The sequence below is a fragment of the Schistocerca gregaria genome, unplaced genomic scaffold, assembly GCF_023897955.1.
Source record: "Schistocerca gregaria isolate iqSchGreg1 unplaced genomic scaffold, iqSchGreg1.2 ptg000350l, whole genome shotgun sequence".
Classification (NCBI taxonomy): domain Eukaryota; kingdom Metazoa; phylum Arthropoda; class Insecta; order Orthoptera; family Acrididae; genus Schistocerca; species Schistocerca gregaria.
In genome coordinates this window covers 42,650-63,471 of record NW_026061810.1, presented here as the reverse complement: position 1 = coordinate 63,471, position 20,822 = coordinate 42,650, and positions in this window count along the sequence as shown.

Below are 20,822 nucleotides of genomic sequence, written 5' to 3'. Positions count from 1 at the left end.
AAGAATATAATAATTCCAATCCCAAAGAAAGCAGGTGCTGACAGATGTGAAAATTACCGAACTATCAGTTTAATAAGCCACGGCTGCAAAATACTAACGCGAATTCTTTACAGACGAATGGAAAAACTGGTAGATGTAGACCTCGGGGAGGATCAGTTTGGATTCCGTCGAAATGTTGGAACACGAGAGGCAGTACTGACCTTACGACTTATCTTAGAAGAAAGATTAAGAAAAGGCAAACCTACGTTTCTAGCATTTGTAGACTTAGAGAAAGCTTTTGACAATGTTGACTGGAATACTCTTTTTCAAATTCTAAAGGTGGCAGGGGTAAAATACAGGGAGCGAAAGGCTATTTATAATTTGTACAGAAACCAGATGGCAGTAATAAGAGTCGAGGGGCATGAAAGGGAAGCAGTGGTTGGGAAAGGAGTGAGACAGGGTTGTAGCCTCTCCCCGATGTTATTCAATCTGTATATTGAGCAAGCAGTAAAGGAAACAAAAGAAAAATTTGGAGTAGGTATTAAAATTCATGGAGACGAAGTAAAAACTTTGAGGTTCGCCGATGACATTGTAATTCTGTCAGAGACGGCAAAGGACTTGGAAGAGCAGTTGAACGGAATGGACAGTGTCTTGAAAGGAGGATATAAGATGAACATTAACAAAAGCAAAACGAGGATAATGGAATGTAGTCAAATTAAATCGGGTGATGCTGAGGGAATTAGATTAGGAAATGAGACACTTAAAGTAGTAAAGGAGTTTTGCTATTTAGGAAGTAAAATAACTGATGATGGTCGAAGTAGAGAGGATATAAAATGTAGACTGGCAATGGCAAGGAAAGCGTTTCTGAAGAAGAGAAATTTGTTAACATCGAATATAGATTTATGTATCAGGAAGTCGTTTCTGAAAGTATTTGTTTGGAGTGTAGCCGTGTATGGAAGTGAAACATGGACGATAACTAGTTTGGACAAGAAGAGAATAGAAGCTTTCGAAATGTGGTGCTACAGAAGAATACTGAAGATAAGGTGGATAGATCACGTAACTAATGAGGAGGTATTGAATAGGATTGGGGAGAAGAGAAGTTTGTGGCACAACTTGACTAGAAGAAGGGATCGGTTGGTAGGACATGTTTTGAGGCAACAAGGGATCACAAATTTAGCATTGGAGGGCAGCGTGGAGGGTAAAAATCGTAGAGGGAGACCGAGAGATGAGTACACTAAGCAGATTCAGAAGGGTGTAGGTTGCAGTAGGTACTGGGAGATGAAGCAGCTTGCACAGGATAGAGTAGCATGGAGAGCTGCATCAAACCAGTCTCAGGACTGAAGACAATAACAACAACAACAACAATATGAAGTGTTGTCAGCTAAAGTCTGATGATGCAGACGACCGTAAGGACGAAGTACCCAAGAGTACCGCTAGGCCGCGCCTCTTTAGCTCAGTGGTAGAGCACTGGTCTAATAAACCAGGGGTCGTAAGTTCCATCCTCACAGGAGAAAGATGAATTTTGGAAATCAGTTGCGCGTCGTGGCCGTATAGCAAACAGTACCTGTGATGACGAACAATTAGCGACAGGCGTTTTTTTAAGAATCACTCTCAGATGCGATTAAGGCGAATGGCGCAGATAAAGCATTTGCCAAAGCGGTACAGCATAATGTGGGACGAGGCAGTCTGAATTACATTTTATAGATGTATTTCTCACATATCTCAGAGCCTCTCGCGATATTCGTCGTCGTCGTCGTCGTCGTCGTCGTCGTCGTCGTCGCCGCCGCCGCCGCCGCTTCTGCAGAAGTAGCAAATGGCAATCGTAGCAAATGCGGCGAGGGACGCCCTGCCTTCGATTCCGAATGCACAAAGTGTGTGGTCTTGTTTCTCAGTCTATATTTGGTCGGTCACGTCAGAGGTTGAATGTAACGAATGGGTGGGAAAGAGCAAGGGGCAGCGGCTGTGTAGAACGAAAACACAAATCCTCAGGGGTGTGAGCGTTTCGAGATGAGTCGTATACATGTAAATGTTGGTCGTCAGTGACCGTGTGGCCTAATGGATAAGGCGTCGGACTTCGGATCTGAAGATTACAGGTTCGAATGCTGTCACGCTTGTGTTTTTCCAGTTCTGAAAAAGAAACATAACGTTTTAATGTAGCAATTGAGCAGTACGAAACCGTCTGAATGTTGCTGTTGACCATTTTTTGCTTGGAGATGCTCTTGAGCTTGAAACACACACAACAAGACCGGTGTTAACTAGCGAAATGGTCGGCAGAGTGCCGACACAGCGAGTTTTGACTATCACTTGCACATCTAAAACAACGTCGGAAAGTAACTCGTTCGGCTTTTGAGTCACATAAAGTATGTGCGTTAATTTTGACGCCACTAGCTCTGCATGTTGTCATGCAATTTCTTTACCTCTCAGAAATGATTATGACATAAAAGTGAAGTACGTGACGAGTGTGACGTTAGGAAAACATTAGGCATCATGGAGAGATTCTGTATGGGACCACCCAACCCAAACGAGTACTGTGTGACGTGCTACCCGGCAGGTATTCACCGAGGTAGCCGGCTAGCTCAGTCGGTAGAGCGTCAGACTCTTAATCCCAGGGTCGTGGGTTCGAGCCAGACGCTGGGCGGAACGGAAATTTGTTCCGCTGCAAGTGTAAATTCCAGTTTTTCTGATTAACGAGATTTAATGGAAATAGCAACTTTAAACTTTGCCTACGTCTCTGTCAGTCGCAAGGAAGCTGTATTTGAAGGTGAATGTGATTTTGTAGACATGTGTGAAAGACATGTTCTGAAATGCAAGTGTTGTTGTTTGGAGAGCACATCGGTTACGTGTCAGATGTGTAGTCAAGCAGTAATTTGTCGCCATAGCTGCAAATATTAGCCGGTAATATGAAGTGTTGTCAGCTAAAGTCTGATGATGCAGACGACCGTAAGGACGAAGTACCCAAGAGTACCGCTAGGCCGCGCCTCTTTAGCTCAGTGGTAGAGCACTGGTCTAATAAACCAGGGGTCGTAAGTTCCATCCTCACAGGAGAAAGATGAATTTTGGAAATCAGTTGCGCGTCGTGGCCGTATAGCAAACAGTACCTGTGATGACGAACAATTAGCGACAGGCGTTTTTTTAAGAATCACTCTCAGATGCGATTAAGGCGAATGGCGCAGATAAAGCATTTGCCAAAGCGGTACAGCATAAGGTGGGACGAGGCAGTCTGAATTACATTTTATAGATGTATTTCTCACATATCTCAGAGCCTCTCGCGATATTCGTCGTCGTCGTCGTCGTCGTCGTCGTCGTCGCCGCCGCCGCCGCTTCTGCAGAAGTAGCAAATGGCAATCGTAGCAAATGCGGCGAGGGACGCCCTGCCTTCGATTCCGAATGCACAAAGTGTGTGGTCTTGTTTCTCAGTCTATATTTGGTCGGTCACGTCAGAGGTTGAATGTAACGAATGGGTGGGAAAGAGCAAGGGGCAGCGGCTGTGTAGAACGAAAACACAAATCCTCAGGGGTGTGAGCGTTTCGAGATGAGTCGTATACATGTAAATGTTGGTCGTCAGTGACCGTGTGGCCTAATGGATAAGGCGTCGGACTTCGGATCTGAAGATTACAGGTTCGAATGCTGTCACGCTTGTGTTTTTCCAGTTCTGAAAAAGAAACATAACGTTTTAATGTAGCAATTGAGCAGTACGAAACCGTCTGAATGTTGCTGTTGACCATTTTTTGCTTGGAGATGCTCTTGAGCTTGAAACACACACAACAAGACCGGTGTTAACTAGCGAAATGGTCGGCAGAGTGCCGACACAGCGAGTTTTGACTATCACTTGCACATCTAAAACAACGTCGGAAAGTAACTCGTTCGGCTTTTGAGTCACATAAAGTATGTGCGTTAATTTTGACGCCACTAGCTCTGCATGTTGTCATGCAATTTCTTTACCTCTCAGAAATGATTATGACATAAAAGTGAAGTACGTGACGAGTGTGACGTTAGGAAAACATTAGGCATCATGGAGAGATTCTGTATGGGACCACCCAACCCAAACGAGTACTGTGTGACGTGCTACCCGGCAGGTATTCACCGAGGTAGCCGGCTAGCTCAGTCGGTAGAGCGTCAGACTCTTAATCCCAGGGTCGTGGGTTCGAGCCAGACGCTGGGCGGAACGGAATTTTGTTCCGCTGCAAGTGTAAATTACCGTTTTTCTGATTAACGAGATTTAATGGAAATAGCAACTTTAAACTTTGCCTACGTCTCTGTCAGTCGCAAGGAAGCTGTATTTGAAGGTGAAGGTGATTTTGTAGACATGTGTGAAAGACATGTTCTGAAATGCAAGTGTTGTTGTTTGGAGAGCACATCGGTTACGTGTCAGATGTGTAGTCAAGCAGTAATTTGTCACCATAGCTGCAAATATTAGCCGGTAATATGAAGTGTTGTCAGCTAAAGTCTGATGATGCAGACGACCGTAAGGACGAAGTACCCAAGAGTACCGCTAGGCCGCGCTTCTTTAGCTCAGTGGTAGAGCACTGGTCTAATAAACCAGGGGTCGTAAGTTCCATCCTCACAGGAGAAAGATGAATTTTGGAAATCAGTTGCGCGTCGTGGCCGTATAGCAAACAGTACCTGTGATGACGAACAATTAGCGACAGGCGTTTTTTTAAGAATCACTCTCAGATGCGATTAAGGCGAATGGCGCAGATAAAGCATTTGCCAAAGCGGTACAGCATAATGTGGGACGAGGCAGTCTGAATTACATTTTATAGATGTATTTCTCACATATCTCAGAGCCTCTCGCGATATTCGTCGTCGTCGTCGTCGTCGTCGTCGTCGTCGCCGCCGCCGCTTCTGCAGAAGTAGCAAATGGCAATCGTAGCAAATGCGGCGAGGGACGCCCTGCCTTCGATTCCGAATGCACAAAGTGTGTGGTCTTGTTTCTCAGTCTATATTTGGTCGGTCACGTCAGAGGTTGAATGTAACGAATGGGTGGGAAAGAGCAAGGGGCAGCGGCTGTGTAGAACGAAAACACAAATCCTCAGGGGTGTGAGCGTTTCGAGATGAGTCGTATACATGTAAATGTTGGTCGTCAGTGACCGTGTGGCCTAATGGATAAGGCGTCGGACTTCGGATCTGAAGATTACAGGTTCGAATGCTGTCACCCTTGTGTTTTTCCAGTTCTGAAAAAGAAACATAACGTTTTAATGTAGCAATTGAGCAGTACGAAACCGTCTGAATGTTGCTGTTGACCATTTTTTGCTTGGAGATGCTCTTGAGCTTGAAACACACACAACAAGACCGGTGTTAACTAGCGAAATGGTCGGCAGAGTGCCGACACAGCGAGTTTTGACTATCACTTGCACATCTAAAACAACGTCGGAAAGTAACTCGTTCGGCTTTTGAGTCACATAAAGTATGTGCGTTAATTTTGACGCCACTAGCTCTGCATGTTGTCATGCAATTTCTTTACCTCTCAGAAATGATTATGACATAAAAGTGAAGTACGTGACGAGTGTGACGTTAGGAAAACATTAGGCATCATGGAGAGATTCTGTATGGGACCACCCAACCCAAACGAGTACTGTGTGACGTGCTACCCGGCAGGTATTCACCGAGGTAGCCGGCTAGCTCAGTCGGTAGAGCGTCAGACTCTTAATCCCAGGGTCGTGGGTTCGAGCCAGACGCTGGGCGGAACGGAATTTTGTTCCGCTGCAAGTGTAAATTACCGTTTTTCTGATTAACGAGATTTAATGGAAATAGCAACTTTAAACTTTGCCTACGTCTCTGTCAGTCGCAAGGAAGCTGTATTTGAAGGTGAATGTGATTTTGTAGACATGTGTGAAAGACATGTTCTGAAATGCAAGTGTTGTTGTTTGGAGAGCACATCGGTTACGTGTCAGATGTGTAGTCAAGCAGTAATTTGTCGCCATAGCTGCAAATATTAGCCGGTAATATGAAGTGTTGTCAGCTAAAGTCTGATGATGCAGACGACCGTAAGGACGAAGTACCCAAGAGTACCGCTAGGCCGCGCCTCTTTAGCTCAGTGGTAGAGCACTGGTCTAATAAACCAGGGGTCGTAAGTTCCATCCTCACAGGAGAAAGATGAATTTTGGAAATCAGTTGCGCGTCGTGGCCGTATAGCAAACAGTACCTGTGATGACGAACAATTAGCGACAGGCGTTTTTTTAAGAATCACTCTCAGATGCGATTAAGGCGAATGGCGCAGATAAAGCATTTGCCAAAGCGGTACAGCATAATGTGGGACGAGGCAGTCTGAATTACATTTTATAGATGTATTTCTCACATATCTCAGAGCCTCTCGCGATATTCGTCGTCGTCGTCGTCGTCGTCGTCGTCGCCGCCGCCGCCGCTTCTGCAGAAGTAGCAAATGGCAATCGTAGCAAATGCGGCGAGGGACGCCCTGCCTTCGATTCCGAATGCACAAAGTGTGTGGTCTTGTTTCTCAGTCTATATTTGGTCGGTCACGTCAGAGGTTGAATGTAACGAATGGGTGGGAAAGAGCAAGGGGCAGCGGCTGTGTAGAACGAAAACACAAATCCTCAGGGGTGTGAGCGTTTCGAGATGAGTCGTATACATGTAAATGTTGGTCGTCAGTGACCGTGTGGCCTAATGGATAAGGCGTCGGACTTCGGATCTGAAGATTACAGGTTCGAATGCTGTCACGCTTGTGTTTTTCCAGTTCTGAAAAAGAAACATAACGTTTTAATGTAGCAATTGAGCAGTACGAAACCGTCTGAATGTTGCTGTTGACCATTTTTTGCTTGGAGATGCTCTTGAGCTTGAAACACACACAACAAGACCGGTGTTAACTAGCGAAATGGTCGGCAGAGTGCCGACACAGCGAGTTTTGACTATCACTTGCACATCTAAAACAACGTCGGAAAGTAACTCGTTCGGCTTTTGAGTCACATAAAGTATGTGCGTTAATTTTGACGCCACTAGCTCTGCATGTTGTCATGCAATTTCTTTACCTCTCAGAAATGATTATGACATAAAAGTGAAGTACGTGACGAGTGTGACGTTAGGAAAACATTAGGCATCATGGAGAGATTCTGTATGGGACCACCCAACCCAAACGAGTACTGTGTGACGTGCTACCCGGCAGGTATTCACCGAGGTAGCCGGCTAGCTCAGTCGGTAGAGCGTCAGACTCTTAATCCCAGGGTCGTGGGTTCGAGCCAGACGCTGGGCGGAACGGAATTTTGTTCCGCTGCAAGTGTAAATTACCGTTTTTCTGATTAACGAGATTTAATGGAAATAGCAACTTTAAACTTTGCCTACGTCTCTGTCAGTCGCAAGGAAGCTGTATTTGAAGGTGAAGGTGATTTTGTAGACATGTGTGAAAGACATGTTCTGAAATGCAAGTGTTGTTGATTGGAGAGCACATCGGTTACGTGTCAGATGTGTAGTCAAGCAGTAATTTGTCGCCATAGCTGCAAATATTAGCCGGTAATATGAAGTGTTGTCAGCTAAAGTCTGATGATGCAGACGACCGTAAGGACGAAGTACCCAAGAGTACCGCTAGGCCGCGCCTCTTTAGCTCAGTGGTAGAGCACTGGTCTAATAAACCAGGGGTCGTAAGTTCCATCCTCACAGGAGAAAGATGAATTTTGGAAATCAGTTGCGCGTCGTGGCCGTATAGCAAACAGTACCTGTGATGACGAACAATTAGCGACAGGCGTTTTTTTAAGAATCACTCTCAGATGCGATTAAGGCGAATGGCGCAGATAAAGCATTTGCCAAAGCGGTACAGCATAATGTGGGACGAGGCAGTCTGAATTACATTTTATAGATGTATTTCTCACATATCTCAGAGCCTCTCGCGATATTCGTCGTCGTCGTCGTCGTCGTCGTCGTCGCCGCCGCCGCCGCTTCTGCAGAAGTAGCAAATGGCAATCGTAGCAAATGCGGCGAGGGACGCCCTGCCTTCGATTCCGAATGCACAAAGTGTGTGGTCTTGTTTCTCAGTCTATATTTGGTCGGTCACGTCAGAGGTTGAATGTAACGAATGGGTGGGAAAGAGCAAGGGGCAGCGGCTGTGTAGAACGAAAACACAAATCCTCAGGGGTGTGAGCGTTTCGAGATGAGTCGTATACATGTAAATGTTGGTCGTCAGTGACCGTGTGGCCTAATGGATAAGGCGTCGGACTTCGGATCTGAAGATTACAGGTTCGAATGCTGTCACGCTTGTGTTTTTCCAGTTCTGAAAAAGAAACATAACGTTTTAATGTAGCAATTGAGCAGTACGAAACCGTCTGAATGTTGCTGTTGACCATTTTTTGCTTGGAGATGCTCTTGAGCTTGAAACACACACAACAAGACCGGTGTTAACTAGCGAAATGGTCGGCAGAGTGCCGACACAGCGAGTTTTGACTATCACTTGCACATCTAAAACAACGTCGGAAAGTAACTCGTTCGGCTTTTGAGTCACATAAAGTATGTGCGTTAATTTTGACGCCACTAGCTCTGCATGTTGTCATGCAATTTCTTTACCTCTCAGAAATGATTATGACATAAAAGTGAAGTACGTGACGAGTGTGACGTTAGGAAAACATTAGGCATCATGGAGAGATTCTGTATGGGACCACCCAACCCAAACGAGTACTGTGTGACGTGCTACCCGGCAGGTATTCACCGAGGTAGCCGGCTAGCTCAGTCGGTAGAGCGTCAGACTCTTAATCCCAGGGTCGTGGGTTCGAGCCAGACGCTGGGCGGAACGGAATTTTGTTCCGCTGCAAGTGTAAATTACCGTTTTTCTGATTAACGAGATTTAATGGAAATAGCAACTTTAAACTTTGCCTACGTCTCTGTCAGTCGCAAGGAAGCTGTATTTGAAGGTGAATGTGATTTTGTAGACATGTGTGAAAGACATGTTCTGAAATGCAAGTGTTGTTGTTTGGAGAGCACATCGGTTACGTGTCAGATGTGTAGTCAAGCAGTAATTTGTCGCCATAGCTGCAAATATTAGCCGGTAATATGAAGTGTTGTCAGCTAAAGTCTGATGATGCAGACGACCGTAAGGACGAAGTACCCAAGAGTACCGCTAGGCCGCGCCTCTTTAGCTCAGTGGTAGAGCACTGGTCTAATAAACCAGGGGTCGTAAGTTCCATCCTCACAGGAGAAAGATGAATTTTGGAAATCAGTTGCGCGTCGTGGCCGTATAGCAAACAGTACCTGTGATGACGAACAATTAGCGACAGGCGTTTTTTTAAGAATCACTCTCAGATGCGATTAAGGCGAATGGCGCAGATAAAGCATTTGCCAAAGCGGTACAGCATAAGGTGGGACGAGGCAGTCTGAATTACATTTTATAGATGTATTTCTCACATATCTCAGAGCCTCTAATATCGCCGTCGTCGTCGTCGTCGTCGTCGTCGTCGTCGTCGCCGCCGCCGCCGCTTCTGCAGAAGTAGCAAATGGCAATCGTAGCAAATGCGGCGAGGGACGCCCTGCCTTCGATTCCGAATGCACAAAGTGTGTGGTCTTGTTTCTCAGTCTATATTTGGTCGGTCACGTCAGAGGTTGAATGTAACGAATGGGTGGGAAAGAGCAAGGGGCAGCGGCTGTGTAGAACGAAAACACAAATCCTCAGGGGTGTGAGCGTTTCGAGATGAGTCGTATACATGTAAATGTTGGTCGTCAGTGACCGTGTGGCCTAATGGATAAGGCGTCGGACTTCGGATCTGAAGATTACAGGTTCGAATGCTGTCACGCTTGTGTTTTTCCAGTTCTGAAAAAGAAACATAACGTTTTAATGTAGCAATTGAGCAGTACGAAACCGTCTGAATGTTGCTGTTGACCATTTTTTGCTTGGAGATGCTCTTGAGCTTGAAACACACACAACAAGACCGGTGTTAACTAGCGAAATGGTCGGCAGAGTGCCGACACAGCGAGTTTTGACTATCACTTGCACATCTAAAACAACGTCGGAAAGTAACTCGTTCGGCTTTTGAGTCACATAAAGTATGTGCGTTAATTTTGACGCCACTAGCTCTGCATGTTGTCATGCAATTTCTTTACCTCTCAGAAATGATTATGACATAAAAGTGAAGTACGTGACGAGTGTGACGTTAGGAAAACATTAGGCATCATGGAGAGATTCTGTATGGGACCACCCAACCCAAACGAGTACTGTGTGACGTGCTACCCGGCAGGTATTCACCGAGGTAGCCGGCTAGCTCAGTCGGTAGAGCGTCAGACTCTTAATCCCAGGGTCGTGGGTTCGAGCCAGACGCTGGGCGGAACGGAAATTTGTTCCGCTGCAAGTGTAAATTCCAGTTTTTCTGATTAACGAGATTTAATGGAAATAGCAACTTTAAACTTTGCCTACGTCTCTGTCAGTCGCAAGGAAGCTGTATTTGAAGGTGAATGTGATTTTGTAGACATGTGTGAAAGACATGTTCTGAAATGCAAGTGTTGTTGTTTGGAGAGCACATCGGTTACGTGTCAGATGTGTAGTCAAGCAGTAATTTGTCGCCATAGCTGCAAATATTAGCCGGTAATATGAAGTGTTGTCAGCTAAAGTCTGATGATGCAGACGACCGTAAGGACGAAGTACCCAAGAGTACCGCTAGGCCGCGCCTCTTTAGCTCAGTGGTAGAGCACTGGTCTAATAAACCAGGGGTCGTAAGTTCCATCCTCACAGGAGAAAGATGAATTTTGGAAATCAGTTGCGCGTCGTGGCCGTATAGCAAACAGTACCTGTGATGACGAACAATTAGCGACAGGCGTTTTTTTAAGAATCACTCTCAGATGCGATTAAGGCGAATGGCGCAGATAAAGCATTTGCCAAAGCGGTACAGCATAAGGTGGGACGAGGCAGTCTGAATTACATTTTATAGATGTATTTCTCACATATCTCAGAGCCTCTCGCGATATTCGTCGTCGTCGTCGTCGTCGTCGTCGTCGTCGTCGTCGCCGCCGCCGCCGCTTCTGCAGAAGTAGCAAATGGCAATCGTAGCAAATGCGGCGAGGGACGCCCTGCCTTCGATTCCGAATGCACAAAGTGTGTGGTCTTGTTTCTCAGTCTATATTTGGTCGGTCACGTCAGAGGTTGAATGTAACGAATGGGTGGGAAAGAGCAAGGGGCAGCGGCTGTGTAGAACGAAAACACAAATCCTCAGGGGTGTGAGCGTTTCGAGATGAGTCGTATACATGTAAATGTTGGTCGTCAGTGACCGTGTGGCCTAATGGATAAGGCGTCGGACTTCGGATCTGAAGATTACAGGTTCGAATGCTGTCACGCTTGTGTTTTTCCAGTTCTGAAAAAGAAACATAACGTTTTAATGTAGCAATTGAGCAGTACGAAACCGTCTGAATGTTGCTGTTGACCATTTTTTGCTTGGAGATGCTCTTGAGCTTGAAACACACACAACAAGACCGGTGTTAACTAGCGAAATGGTCGGCAGAGTGCCGACACAGCGAGTTTTGACTATCACTTGCACATCTAAAACAACGTCGGAAAGTAACTCGTTCGGCTTTTGAGTCACATAAAGTATGTGCGTTAATTTTGACGCCACTAGCTCTGCATGTTGTCATGCAATTTCTTTACCTCTCAGAAATGATTATGACATAAAAGTGAAGTACGTGACGAGTGTGACGTTAGGAAAACATTAGGCATCATGGAGAGATTCTGTATGGGACCACCCAACCCAAACGAGTACTGTGTGACGTGCTACCCGGCAGGTATTCACCGAGGTAGCCGGCTAGCTCAGTCGGTAGAGCGTCAGACTCTTAATCCCAGGGTCGTGGGTTCGAGCCAGACGCTGGGCGGAACGGAATTTTGTTCCGCTGCAAGTGTAAATTACCGTTTTTCTGATTAACGAGATTTAATGGAAATAGCAACTTTAAACTTTGCCTACGTCTCTGTCAGTCGCAAGGAAGCTGTATTTGAAGGTGAAGGTGATTTTGTAGACATGTGTGAAAGACATGTTCTGAAATGCAAGTGTTGTTGTTTGGAGAGCACATCGGTTACGTGTCAGATGTGTAGTCAAGCAGTAATTTGTCACCATAGCTGCAAATATTAGCCGGTAATATGAAGTGTTGTCAGCTAAAGTCTGATGATGCAGACGACCGTAAGGACGAAGTACCCAAGAGTACCGCTAGGCCGCGCCTCTTTAGCTCAGTGGTAGAGCACTGGTCTAATAAACCAGGGGTCGTAAGTTCCATCCTCACAGGAGAAAGATGAATTTTGGAAATCAGTTGCGCGTCGTGGCCGTATAGCAAACAGTACCTGTGATGACGAACAATTAGCGACAGGCGTTTTTTTAAGAATCACTCTCAGATGCGATTAAGGCGAATGGCGCAGATAAAGCATTTGCCAAAGCGGTACAGCATAATGTGGGACGAGGCAGTCTGAATTACATTTTATAGATGTATTTCTCACATATCTCAGAGCCTCTCGCGATATTCGTCGTCGTCGTCGTCGTCGTCGTCGTCGTCGTCGCCGCCGCCGCTTCTGCAGAAGTAGCAAATGGCAATCGTAGCAAATGCGGCGAGGGACGCCCTGCCTTCGATTCCGAATGCACAAAGTGTGTGGTCTTGTTTCTCAGTCTATATTTGGTCGGTCACGTCAGAGGTTGAATGTAACGAATGGGTGGGAAAGAGCAAGGGGCAGCGGCTGTGTAGAACGAAAACACAAATCCTCAGGGGTGTGAGCGTTTCGAGATGAGTCGTATACATGTAAATGTTGGTCGTCAGTGACCGTGTGGCCTAATGGATAAGGCGTCGGACTTCGGATCTGAAGATTACAGGTTCGAATGCTGTCACGCTTGTGTTTTTCCAGTTCTGAAAAAGAAACATAACGTTTTAATGTAGCAATTGAGCAGTACGAAACCGTCTGAATGTTGCTGTTGACCATTTTTTGCTTGGAGATGCTCTTGAGCTTGAAACACACACAACAAGACCGGTGTTAACTAGCGAAATGGTCGGCAGAGTGCCGACACAGCGAGTTTTGACTATCACTTGCACATCTAAAACAACGTCGGAAAGTAACTCGTTCGGCTTTTGAGTCACATAAAGTATGTGCGTTAATTTTGACGCCACTAGCTCTGCATGTTGTCATGCAATTTCTTTACCTCTCAGAAATGATTATGACATAAAAGTGAAGTACGTGACGAGTGTGACGTTAGGAAAACATTAGGCATCATGGAGAGATTCTGTATGGGACCACCCAACCCAAACGAGTACTGTGTGACGTGCTACCCGGCAGGTATTCACCGAGGTAGCCGGCTAGCTCAGTCGGTAGAGCGTCAGACTCTTAATCCCAGGGTCGTGGGTTCGAGCCAGACGCTGGGCGGAACGGAATTTTGTTCCGCTGCAAGTGTAAATTACCGTTTTTCTGATTAACGAGATTTAGTGGAAATAGCAACTTTAAACTTTGCCTACGTCTCTGTCAGTCGCAAGGAAGCTGTATTTGAAGGTGAATGTGATTTTGTAGACATGTGTGAAAGACATGTTCTGAAATGCAAGTGTTGTTGTTTGGAGAGCACATCGGTTACGTGTCAGATGTGTAGTCAAGCAGTAATTTGTCGCCATAGCTGCAAATATTAGCCGGTAATATGAAGTGTTGTCAGCTAAAGTCTGATGATGCAGACGACCGTAAGGACGAAGTACCCAAGAGTACCGCTAGGCCGCGCCTCTTTAGCTCAGTGGTAGAGCACTGGTCTAATAAACCAGGGGTCGTAAGTTCCATCCTCACAGTAGAAAGATGAATTTTGGAAATCAGTTGCGCGTCGTGGCCGTATAGCAAACAGTACCTGTGATGACGAACAATTAGCGACAGGCGTTTTTTTAAGAATCACTCTCAGATGCGATTAAGGCGAATGGCGCAGATAAAGCATTTGCCAAAGCGGTACAGCATAAGGTGGGACGAGGCAGTCTGAATTACATTTTATAGATGTATTTCTCACATATCTCAGAGCCTCTCGCGATATTCGTCGTCGTCGTCGTCGTCGTCGTCGTCGTCGTCGCCGCCGCCGCCGCTTCTGCAGAAGTAGCAAATGGCAATCGTAGCAAATGCGGCGAGGGACGCCCTGCCTTCGATTCCGAATGCACAAAGTGTGTGGTCTTGTTTCTCAGTCTATATTTGGTCGGTCACGTCAGAGGTTGAATGTAACGAATGGGTGGGAAAGAGCAAGGGGCAGCGGCTGTGTAGAACGAAAACACAAATCCTCAGGGGTGTGAGCGTTTCGAGATGAGTCGTATACATGTAAATGTTGGTCGTCAGTGACCGTGTGGCCTAATGGATAAGGCGTCGGACTTCGGATCTGAAGATTACAGGTTCGAATGCTGTCACGCTTGTGTTTTTCCAGTTCTGAAAAAGAAACATAACGTTTTAATGTAGCAATTGAGCAGTACGAAACCGTCTGAATGTTGCTGTTGACCATTTTTTGCTTGGAGATGCTCTTGAGCTTGAAACACACACAACAAGACCGGTGTTAACTAGCGAAATGGTCGGCAGAGTGCCGACACAGCGAGTTTTGACTATCACTTGCACATCTAAAACAACGTCGGAAAGTAACTCGTTCGGCTTTTGAGTCACATAAAGTATGTGCGTTAATTTTGACGCCACTAGCTCTGCATGTTGTCATGCAATTTCTTTACCTCTCAGAAATGATTATGACATAAAAGTGAAGTACGTGACGAGTGTGACGTTAGGAAAACATTAGGCATCATGGAGAGATTCTGTATGGGACCACCCAACCCAAACGAGTACTGTGTGACGTGCTACCCGGCAGGTATTCACCGAGGTAGCCGGCTAGCTCAGTCGGTAGAGCGTCAGACTCTTAATCCCAGGGTCGTGGGTTCGAGCCAGACGCTGGGCGGAACGGAAATTTGTTCCGCTGCAAGTGTAAATTCCAGTTTTTCTGATTAACGAGATTTAATGGAAATAGCAACTTTAAACTTTGCCTACGTCTCTGTCAGTCGCAAGGAAGCTGTATTTGAAGGTGAATGTGATTTTGTAGACATGTGTGAAAGACATGTTCTGAAATGCAAGTGTTGTTGTTTGGAGAGCACATCGGTTACGTGTCAGATGTGTAGTCAAGCAGTAATTTGTCGCCATAGCTGCAAATATTAGCCGGTAATATGAAGTGTTGTCAGCTAAAGTCTGATGATGCAGACGACCGTAAGGACGAAGTACCCAAGAGTACCGCTAGGCCGCGCCTCTTTAGCTCAGTGGTAGAGCACTGGTCTAATAAACCAGGGGTCGTAAGTTCCATCCTCACAGGAGAAAGATGAATTTTGGAAATCAGTTGCGCGTCGTGGCCGTATAGCAAACAGTACCTGTGATGACGAACAATTAGCGACAGGCGTTTTTTTAAGAATCACTCTCAGATGCGATTAAGGCGAATGGCGCAGATAAAGCATTTGCCAAAGCGGTACAGCATAAGGTGGGACGAGGCAGTCTGAATTACATTTTATAGATGTATTTCTCACATATCTCAGAGCCTCTCGCGATATTCGTCGTCGTCGTCGTCGTCGTCGTCGTCGTCGTCGTCGCCGCCGCCGCCGCTTCTGCAGAAGTAGCAAATGGCAATCGTAGCAAATGCGGCGAGGGACGCCCTGCCTTCGATTCCGAATGCACAAAGTGTGTGGTCTTGTTTCTCAGTCTATATTTGGTCGGTCACGTCAGAGGTTGAATGTAACGAATGGGTGGGAAAGAGCAAGGGGCAGCGGCTGTGTAGAACGAAAACACAAATCCTCAGGGGTGTGAGCGTTTCGAGATGAGTCGTATACATGTAAATGTTGGTCGTCAGTGACCGTGTGGCCTAATGGATAAGGCGTCGGACTTCGGATCTGAAGATTACAGGTTCGAATGCTGTCACGCTTGTGTTTTTCCAGTTCTGAAAAAGAAACATAACGTTTTAATGTAGCAATTGAGCAGTACGAAACCGTCTGAATGTTGCTGTTGACCATTTTTTGCTTGGAGATGCTCTTGAGCTTGAAACACACACAACAAGACCGGTGTTAACTAGCGAAATGGTCGGCAGAGTGCCGACACAGCGAGTTTTGACTATCACTTGCACATCTAAAACAACGTCGGAAAGTAACTCGTTCGGCTTTTGAGTCACATAAAGTATGTGCGTTAATTTTGACGCCACTAGCTCTGCATGTTGTCATGCAATTTCTTTACCTCTCAGAAATGATTATGACATAAAAGTGAAGTACGTGACGAGTGTGACGTTAGGAAAACATTAGGCATCATGGAGAGATTCTGTATGGGACCACCCAACCCAAACGAGTACTGTGTGACGTGCTACCCGGCAGGTATTCACCGAGGTAGCCGGCTAGCTCAGTCGGTAGAGCGTCAGACTCTTAATCCCAGGGTCGTGGGTTCGAGCCAGACGCTGGGCGGAACGGAATTTTGTTCCGCTGCAAGTGTAAATTACCGTTTTTCTGATTAACGAGATTTAATGGAAATAGCAACTTTAAACTTTGCCTACGTCTCTGTCAGTCGCAAGGAAGCTGTATTTGAAGGTGAAGGTGATTTTGTAGACATGTGTGAAAGACATGTTCTGAAATGCAAGTGTTGTTGTTTGGAGAGCACATCGGTTACGTGTCAGATGTGTAGTCAAGCAGTAATTTGTCACCATAGCTGCAAATATTAGCCGGTAATATGAAGTGTTGTCAGCTAAAGTCTGATGATGCAGACGACCGTAAGGACGAAGTACCCAAGAGTACCGCTAGGCCGCGCCTCTTTAGCTCAGTGGTAGAGCACTGGTCTAATAAACCAGGGGTCGTAAGTTCCATCCTCACAGGAGAAAGATGAATTTTGGAAATCAGTTGCGCGTCGTGGCCGTATAGCAAACAGTACCTGTGATGACGAACAATTAGCGACAGGCGTTTTTTTAAGAATCACTCTCAGATGCGATTAAGGCGAATGGCGCAGATAAAGCATTTGCCAAAGCGGTACAGCATAATGTGGGACGAGGCAGTCTGAATTACATTTTATAGATGTATTTCTCACATATCTCAGAGCCTCTCGCGATATTCGTCGTCGTCGTCGTCGTCGTCGTCGTCGTCGTCGCCGCCGCCGCTTCTGCAGAAGTAGCAAATGGCAATCGTAGCAAATGCGGCGAGGGACGCCCTGCCTTCGATTCCGAATGCACAAAGTGTGTGGTCTTGTTTCTCAGTCTATATTTGGTCGGTCACGTCAGAGGTTGAATGTAACGAATGGGTGGGAAAGAGCAAGGGGCAGCGGCTGTGTAGAACGAAAACACAAATCCTCAGGGGTGTGAGCGTTTCGAGATGAGTCGTATACATGTAAATGTTGGTCGTCAGTGACCGTGTGGCCTAATGGATAAGGCGTCGGACTTCGGATCTGAAGATTACAGGTTCGAATGCTGTCACGCTTGTGTTTTTCCAGTTCTGAAAAAGAAACATAACGTTTTAATGTAGCAATTGAGCAGTACGAAACCGTCTGAATGTTGCTGTTGACCATTTTTTGCTTGGAGATGCTCTTGAGCTTGAAACACACACAACAAGACCGGTGTTAACTAGCGAAATGGTCGGCAGAGTGCCGACACAGCGAGTTTTGACTATCACTTGCACATCTAAAACAACGTCGGAAAGTAACTCGTTCGGCTTTTGAGTCACATAAAGTATGTGCGTTAATTTTGACGCCACTAGCTCTGCATGTTGTCATGCAATTTCTTTACCTCTCAGAAATGATTATGACATAAAAGTGAAGTACGTGACGAGTGTGACGTTAGGAAAACATTAGGCATCATGGAGAGATTCTGTATGGGACCACCCAACCCAAACGAGTACTGTGTGACGTGCTACCCGGCAGGTATTCACCGAGGTAGCCGGCTAGCTCAGTCGGTAGAGCGTCAGACTCTTAATCCCAGGGTCGTGGGTTCGAGCCAGACGCTGGGCGGAACGGAATTTTGTTCCGCTGCAAGTGTAAATTACCGTTTTTCTGATTAACGAGATTTAGTGGAAATAGCAACTTTAAACTTTGCCTACGTCTCTGTCAGTCGCAAGGAAGCTGTATTTGAAGGTGAATGTGATTTTGTAGACATGTGTGAAAGACATGTTCTGAAATGCAAGTGTTGTTGTTTGGAGAGCACATCGGTTACGTGTCAGATGTGTAGTCAAGCAGTAATTTGTCGCCATAGCTGCAAATATTAGCCGGTAATATGAAGTGTTGTCAGCTAAAGTCTGATGATGCAGACGACCGTAAGGACGAAGTACCCAAGAGTACCGCTAGGCCGCGCCTCTTTAGCTCAGTGGTAGAGCACTGGTCTAATAAACCAGGGGTCGTAAGTTCCATCCTCACAGTAGAAAGATGAATTTTGGAAATCAGTTGCGCGTCGTGGCCGTATAGCAAACAGTACCTGTGATGACGAACAATTAGCGACAGGCGTTTTTTTAAGAATCACTCTCAGATGCGATTAAGGCGAATGGCGCAGATAAAGCATTTGCCAAAGCGGTACAGCATAAGGTGGGACGAGGCAGTCTGAATTACATTTTATAGATGTATTTCTCACATATCTCAGAGCCTCTCGCGATATTCGTCGTCGTCGTCGTCGTCGTCGTCGTCGCCGCCGCCGCCGCTTCTGCAGAAGTAGCAAATGGCAATCGTAGCAAATGCGGCGAGGGACGCCCTGCCTTCGATTCCGAATGCACAAAGTGTGTGGTCTTGTTTCTCAGTCTATATTTGGTCGGTCACGTCAGAGGTTGAATGTAACGAATGGGTGGGAAAGAGCAAGGGGCAGCGGCTGTGTAGAACGAAAACACAAATCCTCAGGGGTGTGAGCGTTTCGAGATGAGTCGTATACATGTAAATGTTGGTCGTCAGTGACCGTGTGGCCTAATGGATAAGGCGTCGGACTTCGGATCTGAAGATTACAGGTTCAAATGCTGTCACGCTTGTGTTTTTCCAGTTCTGAAAAAGAAACATAACGTTTTAATGTAGCAATTGAGCAGTACGAAACCGTCTGAATGTTGCTGTTGACCATTTTTTGCTTGGAGATGCTCTTGAGCTTGAAACACACACAACAAGACCGGTGTTAACTAGCGAAATGGTCGGCAGAGTGCCGACACAGCGAGTTTTGACTATCACTTGCACATCTAAAACAACGTCGGAAAGTAACTCGTTCGGCTTTTGAGTCACATAAAGTATGTGCGTTAATTTTGACGCCACTAGCTCTGCATGTTGTCATGCAATTTCTTTACCTCTCAGAAATGATTATGACATAAAAGTGAAGTACGTGACGAGTGTGACGTTAGGAAAACATTAGGCATCATGGAGAGATTCTGTATGGGACCACCCAACCCAAACGAGTACTGTGTGACGTGCTACCCGGCAGGTATTCACCGAGGTAGCCGGCTAGCTCAGTCGGTAGAGCGTCAGACTCTTAATCCCAGGGTCGTGGGTTCGAGCCAGACGCTGGGCGGAACGGAATTTTGTTCCGCTGCAAGTGTAAATTACCGTTTTTCTGATTAACGAGATTTAATGGAAATAGCAACTTTAAACTTTGCCTACGTCTCTGTCAGTCGCAAGGAAGCTGTATTTGAAGGTGAATGTGATTTTGTAGACATGTGTGAAAGACATGTTCTGAAATGCAAGTGTTGTTGTTTGGAGAGCACATCGGTTACGTGTCAGATGTGTAGTCAAGCAGTAATTTGTCGCCATAGCTGCAAATATTAGCCGGTAATATGAAGTGTTGTCAGCTAAAGTCTGATGATGCAGACGACCGTAAGGACGAAGTACCCAAGAGTACCGCTAGGCCGCGCCTCTTTAGCTCAGTGGTAGAGCACTGGTCTAATAAACCAGGGGTCGTAAGTTCCATCCTCACAGGAGAAAGATGAATTTTGGAAATCAGTTGCGCGTCGTGGCCGTATAGCAAACAGTACCTGTGATGACGAACAATTAGCGACAGGCGTTTTTTTAAGAATCACTCTCAGATGCGATTAAGGCGAATGGCGCAGATAAAGCATTTGCCAAAGCGGTACAGCATAAGGTGGGACGAGGCAGTCGGAATTACATTTTATAGATGTATTTCTCACATATCTCAGAGCCTCTCGCGATATTCGTCGTCGTCGTCGTCGTCGTCGCCGCCGCCGCCGCTTCTGCAGAAGTAGCAAATGGCAATCGTAGCAAATGCGGCGAGGGACGCCCTGCCTTCGATTCCGAATGCACAAAGTGTGTGGTCTTGTTTCTCAGTCTATATTTGGTCGGTCACGTCAGAGGTTGAATGTAACGAATGGGTGGGAAAGAGCAAGGGGCAGCGGCTGTGTAGAACGAAAACACAAATCCTCAGGGGTGTGAGCGTTTCGAGATGAGTCGTATACATGTAAATGTTGGTCGTCAGTGACCGTGTGGCCTAATGGATAAGGCGTCGGACTTCGGATCTGAAGATTACAGGTTCGAATGCTGTCACGCTTGTGTTTTTCCAGTTCTGAAAAAGAAACATAACGTTTTAATGTAGCAATTGAGCAGTACGAAACCGTCTGAATGTTGCTGTTGACCATTTTTTGCTTGGAGATGCTCTTGAGCTTGAAACACACACAACAAGACCGGTGTTAACTAGCGAAATGGTCGGCAGAGTGCCGACACAGCGAGTTTTGACTATCACTTGCACATCTAAAACAACGTCGGAAAGTAACTCGTTCGGCTTTTGAGTCACATAAAGTATGTGCGTTAATTTTGACGCCACTAGCTCTGCATGTTGTCATGCAATTTCTTTACCTCTCAGAAATGATTATGACATAAAAGTGAAGTACGTGACGAGTGTGACGTTAGGAAAACATTAGGCATCATGGAGAGATTCTGTATGGGACCACCCAACCCAAACGAGTACTGTGTGACGTGCTACCCG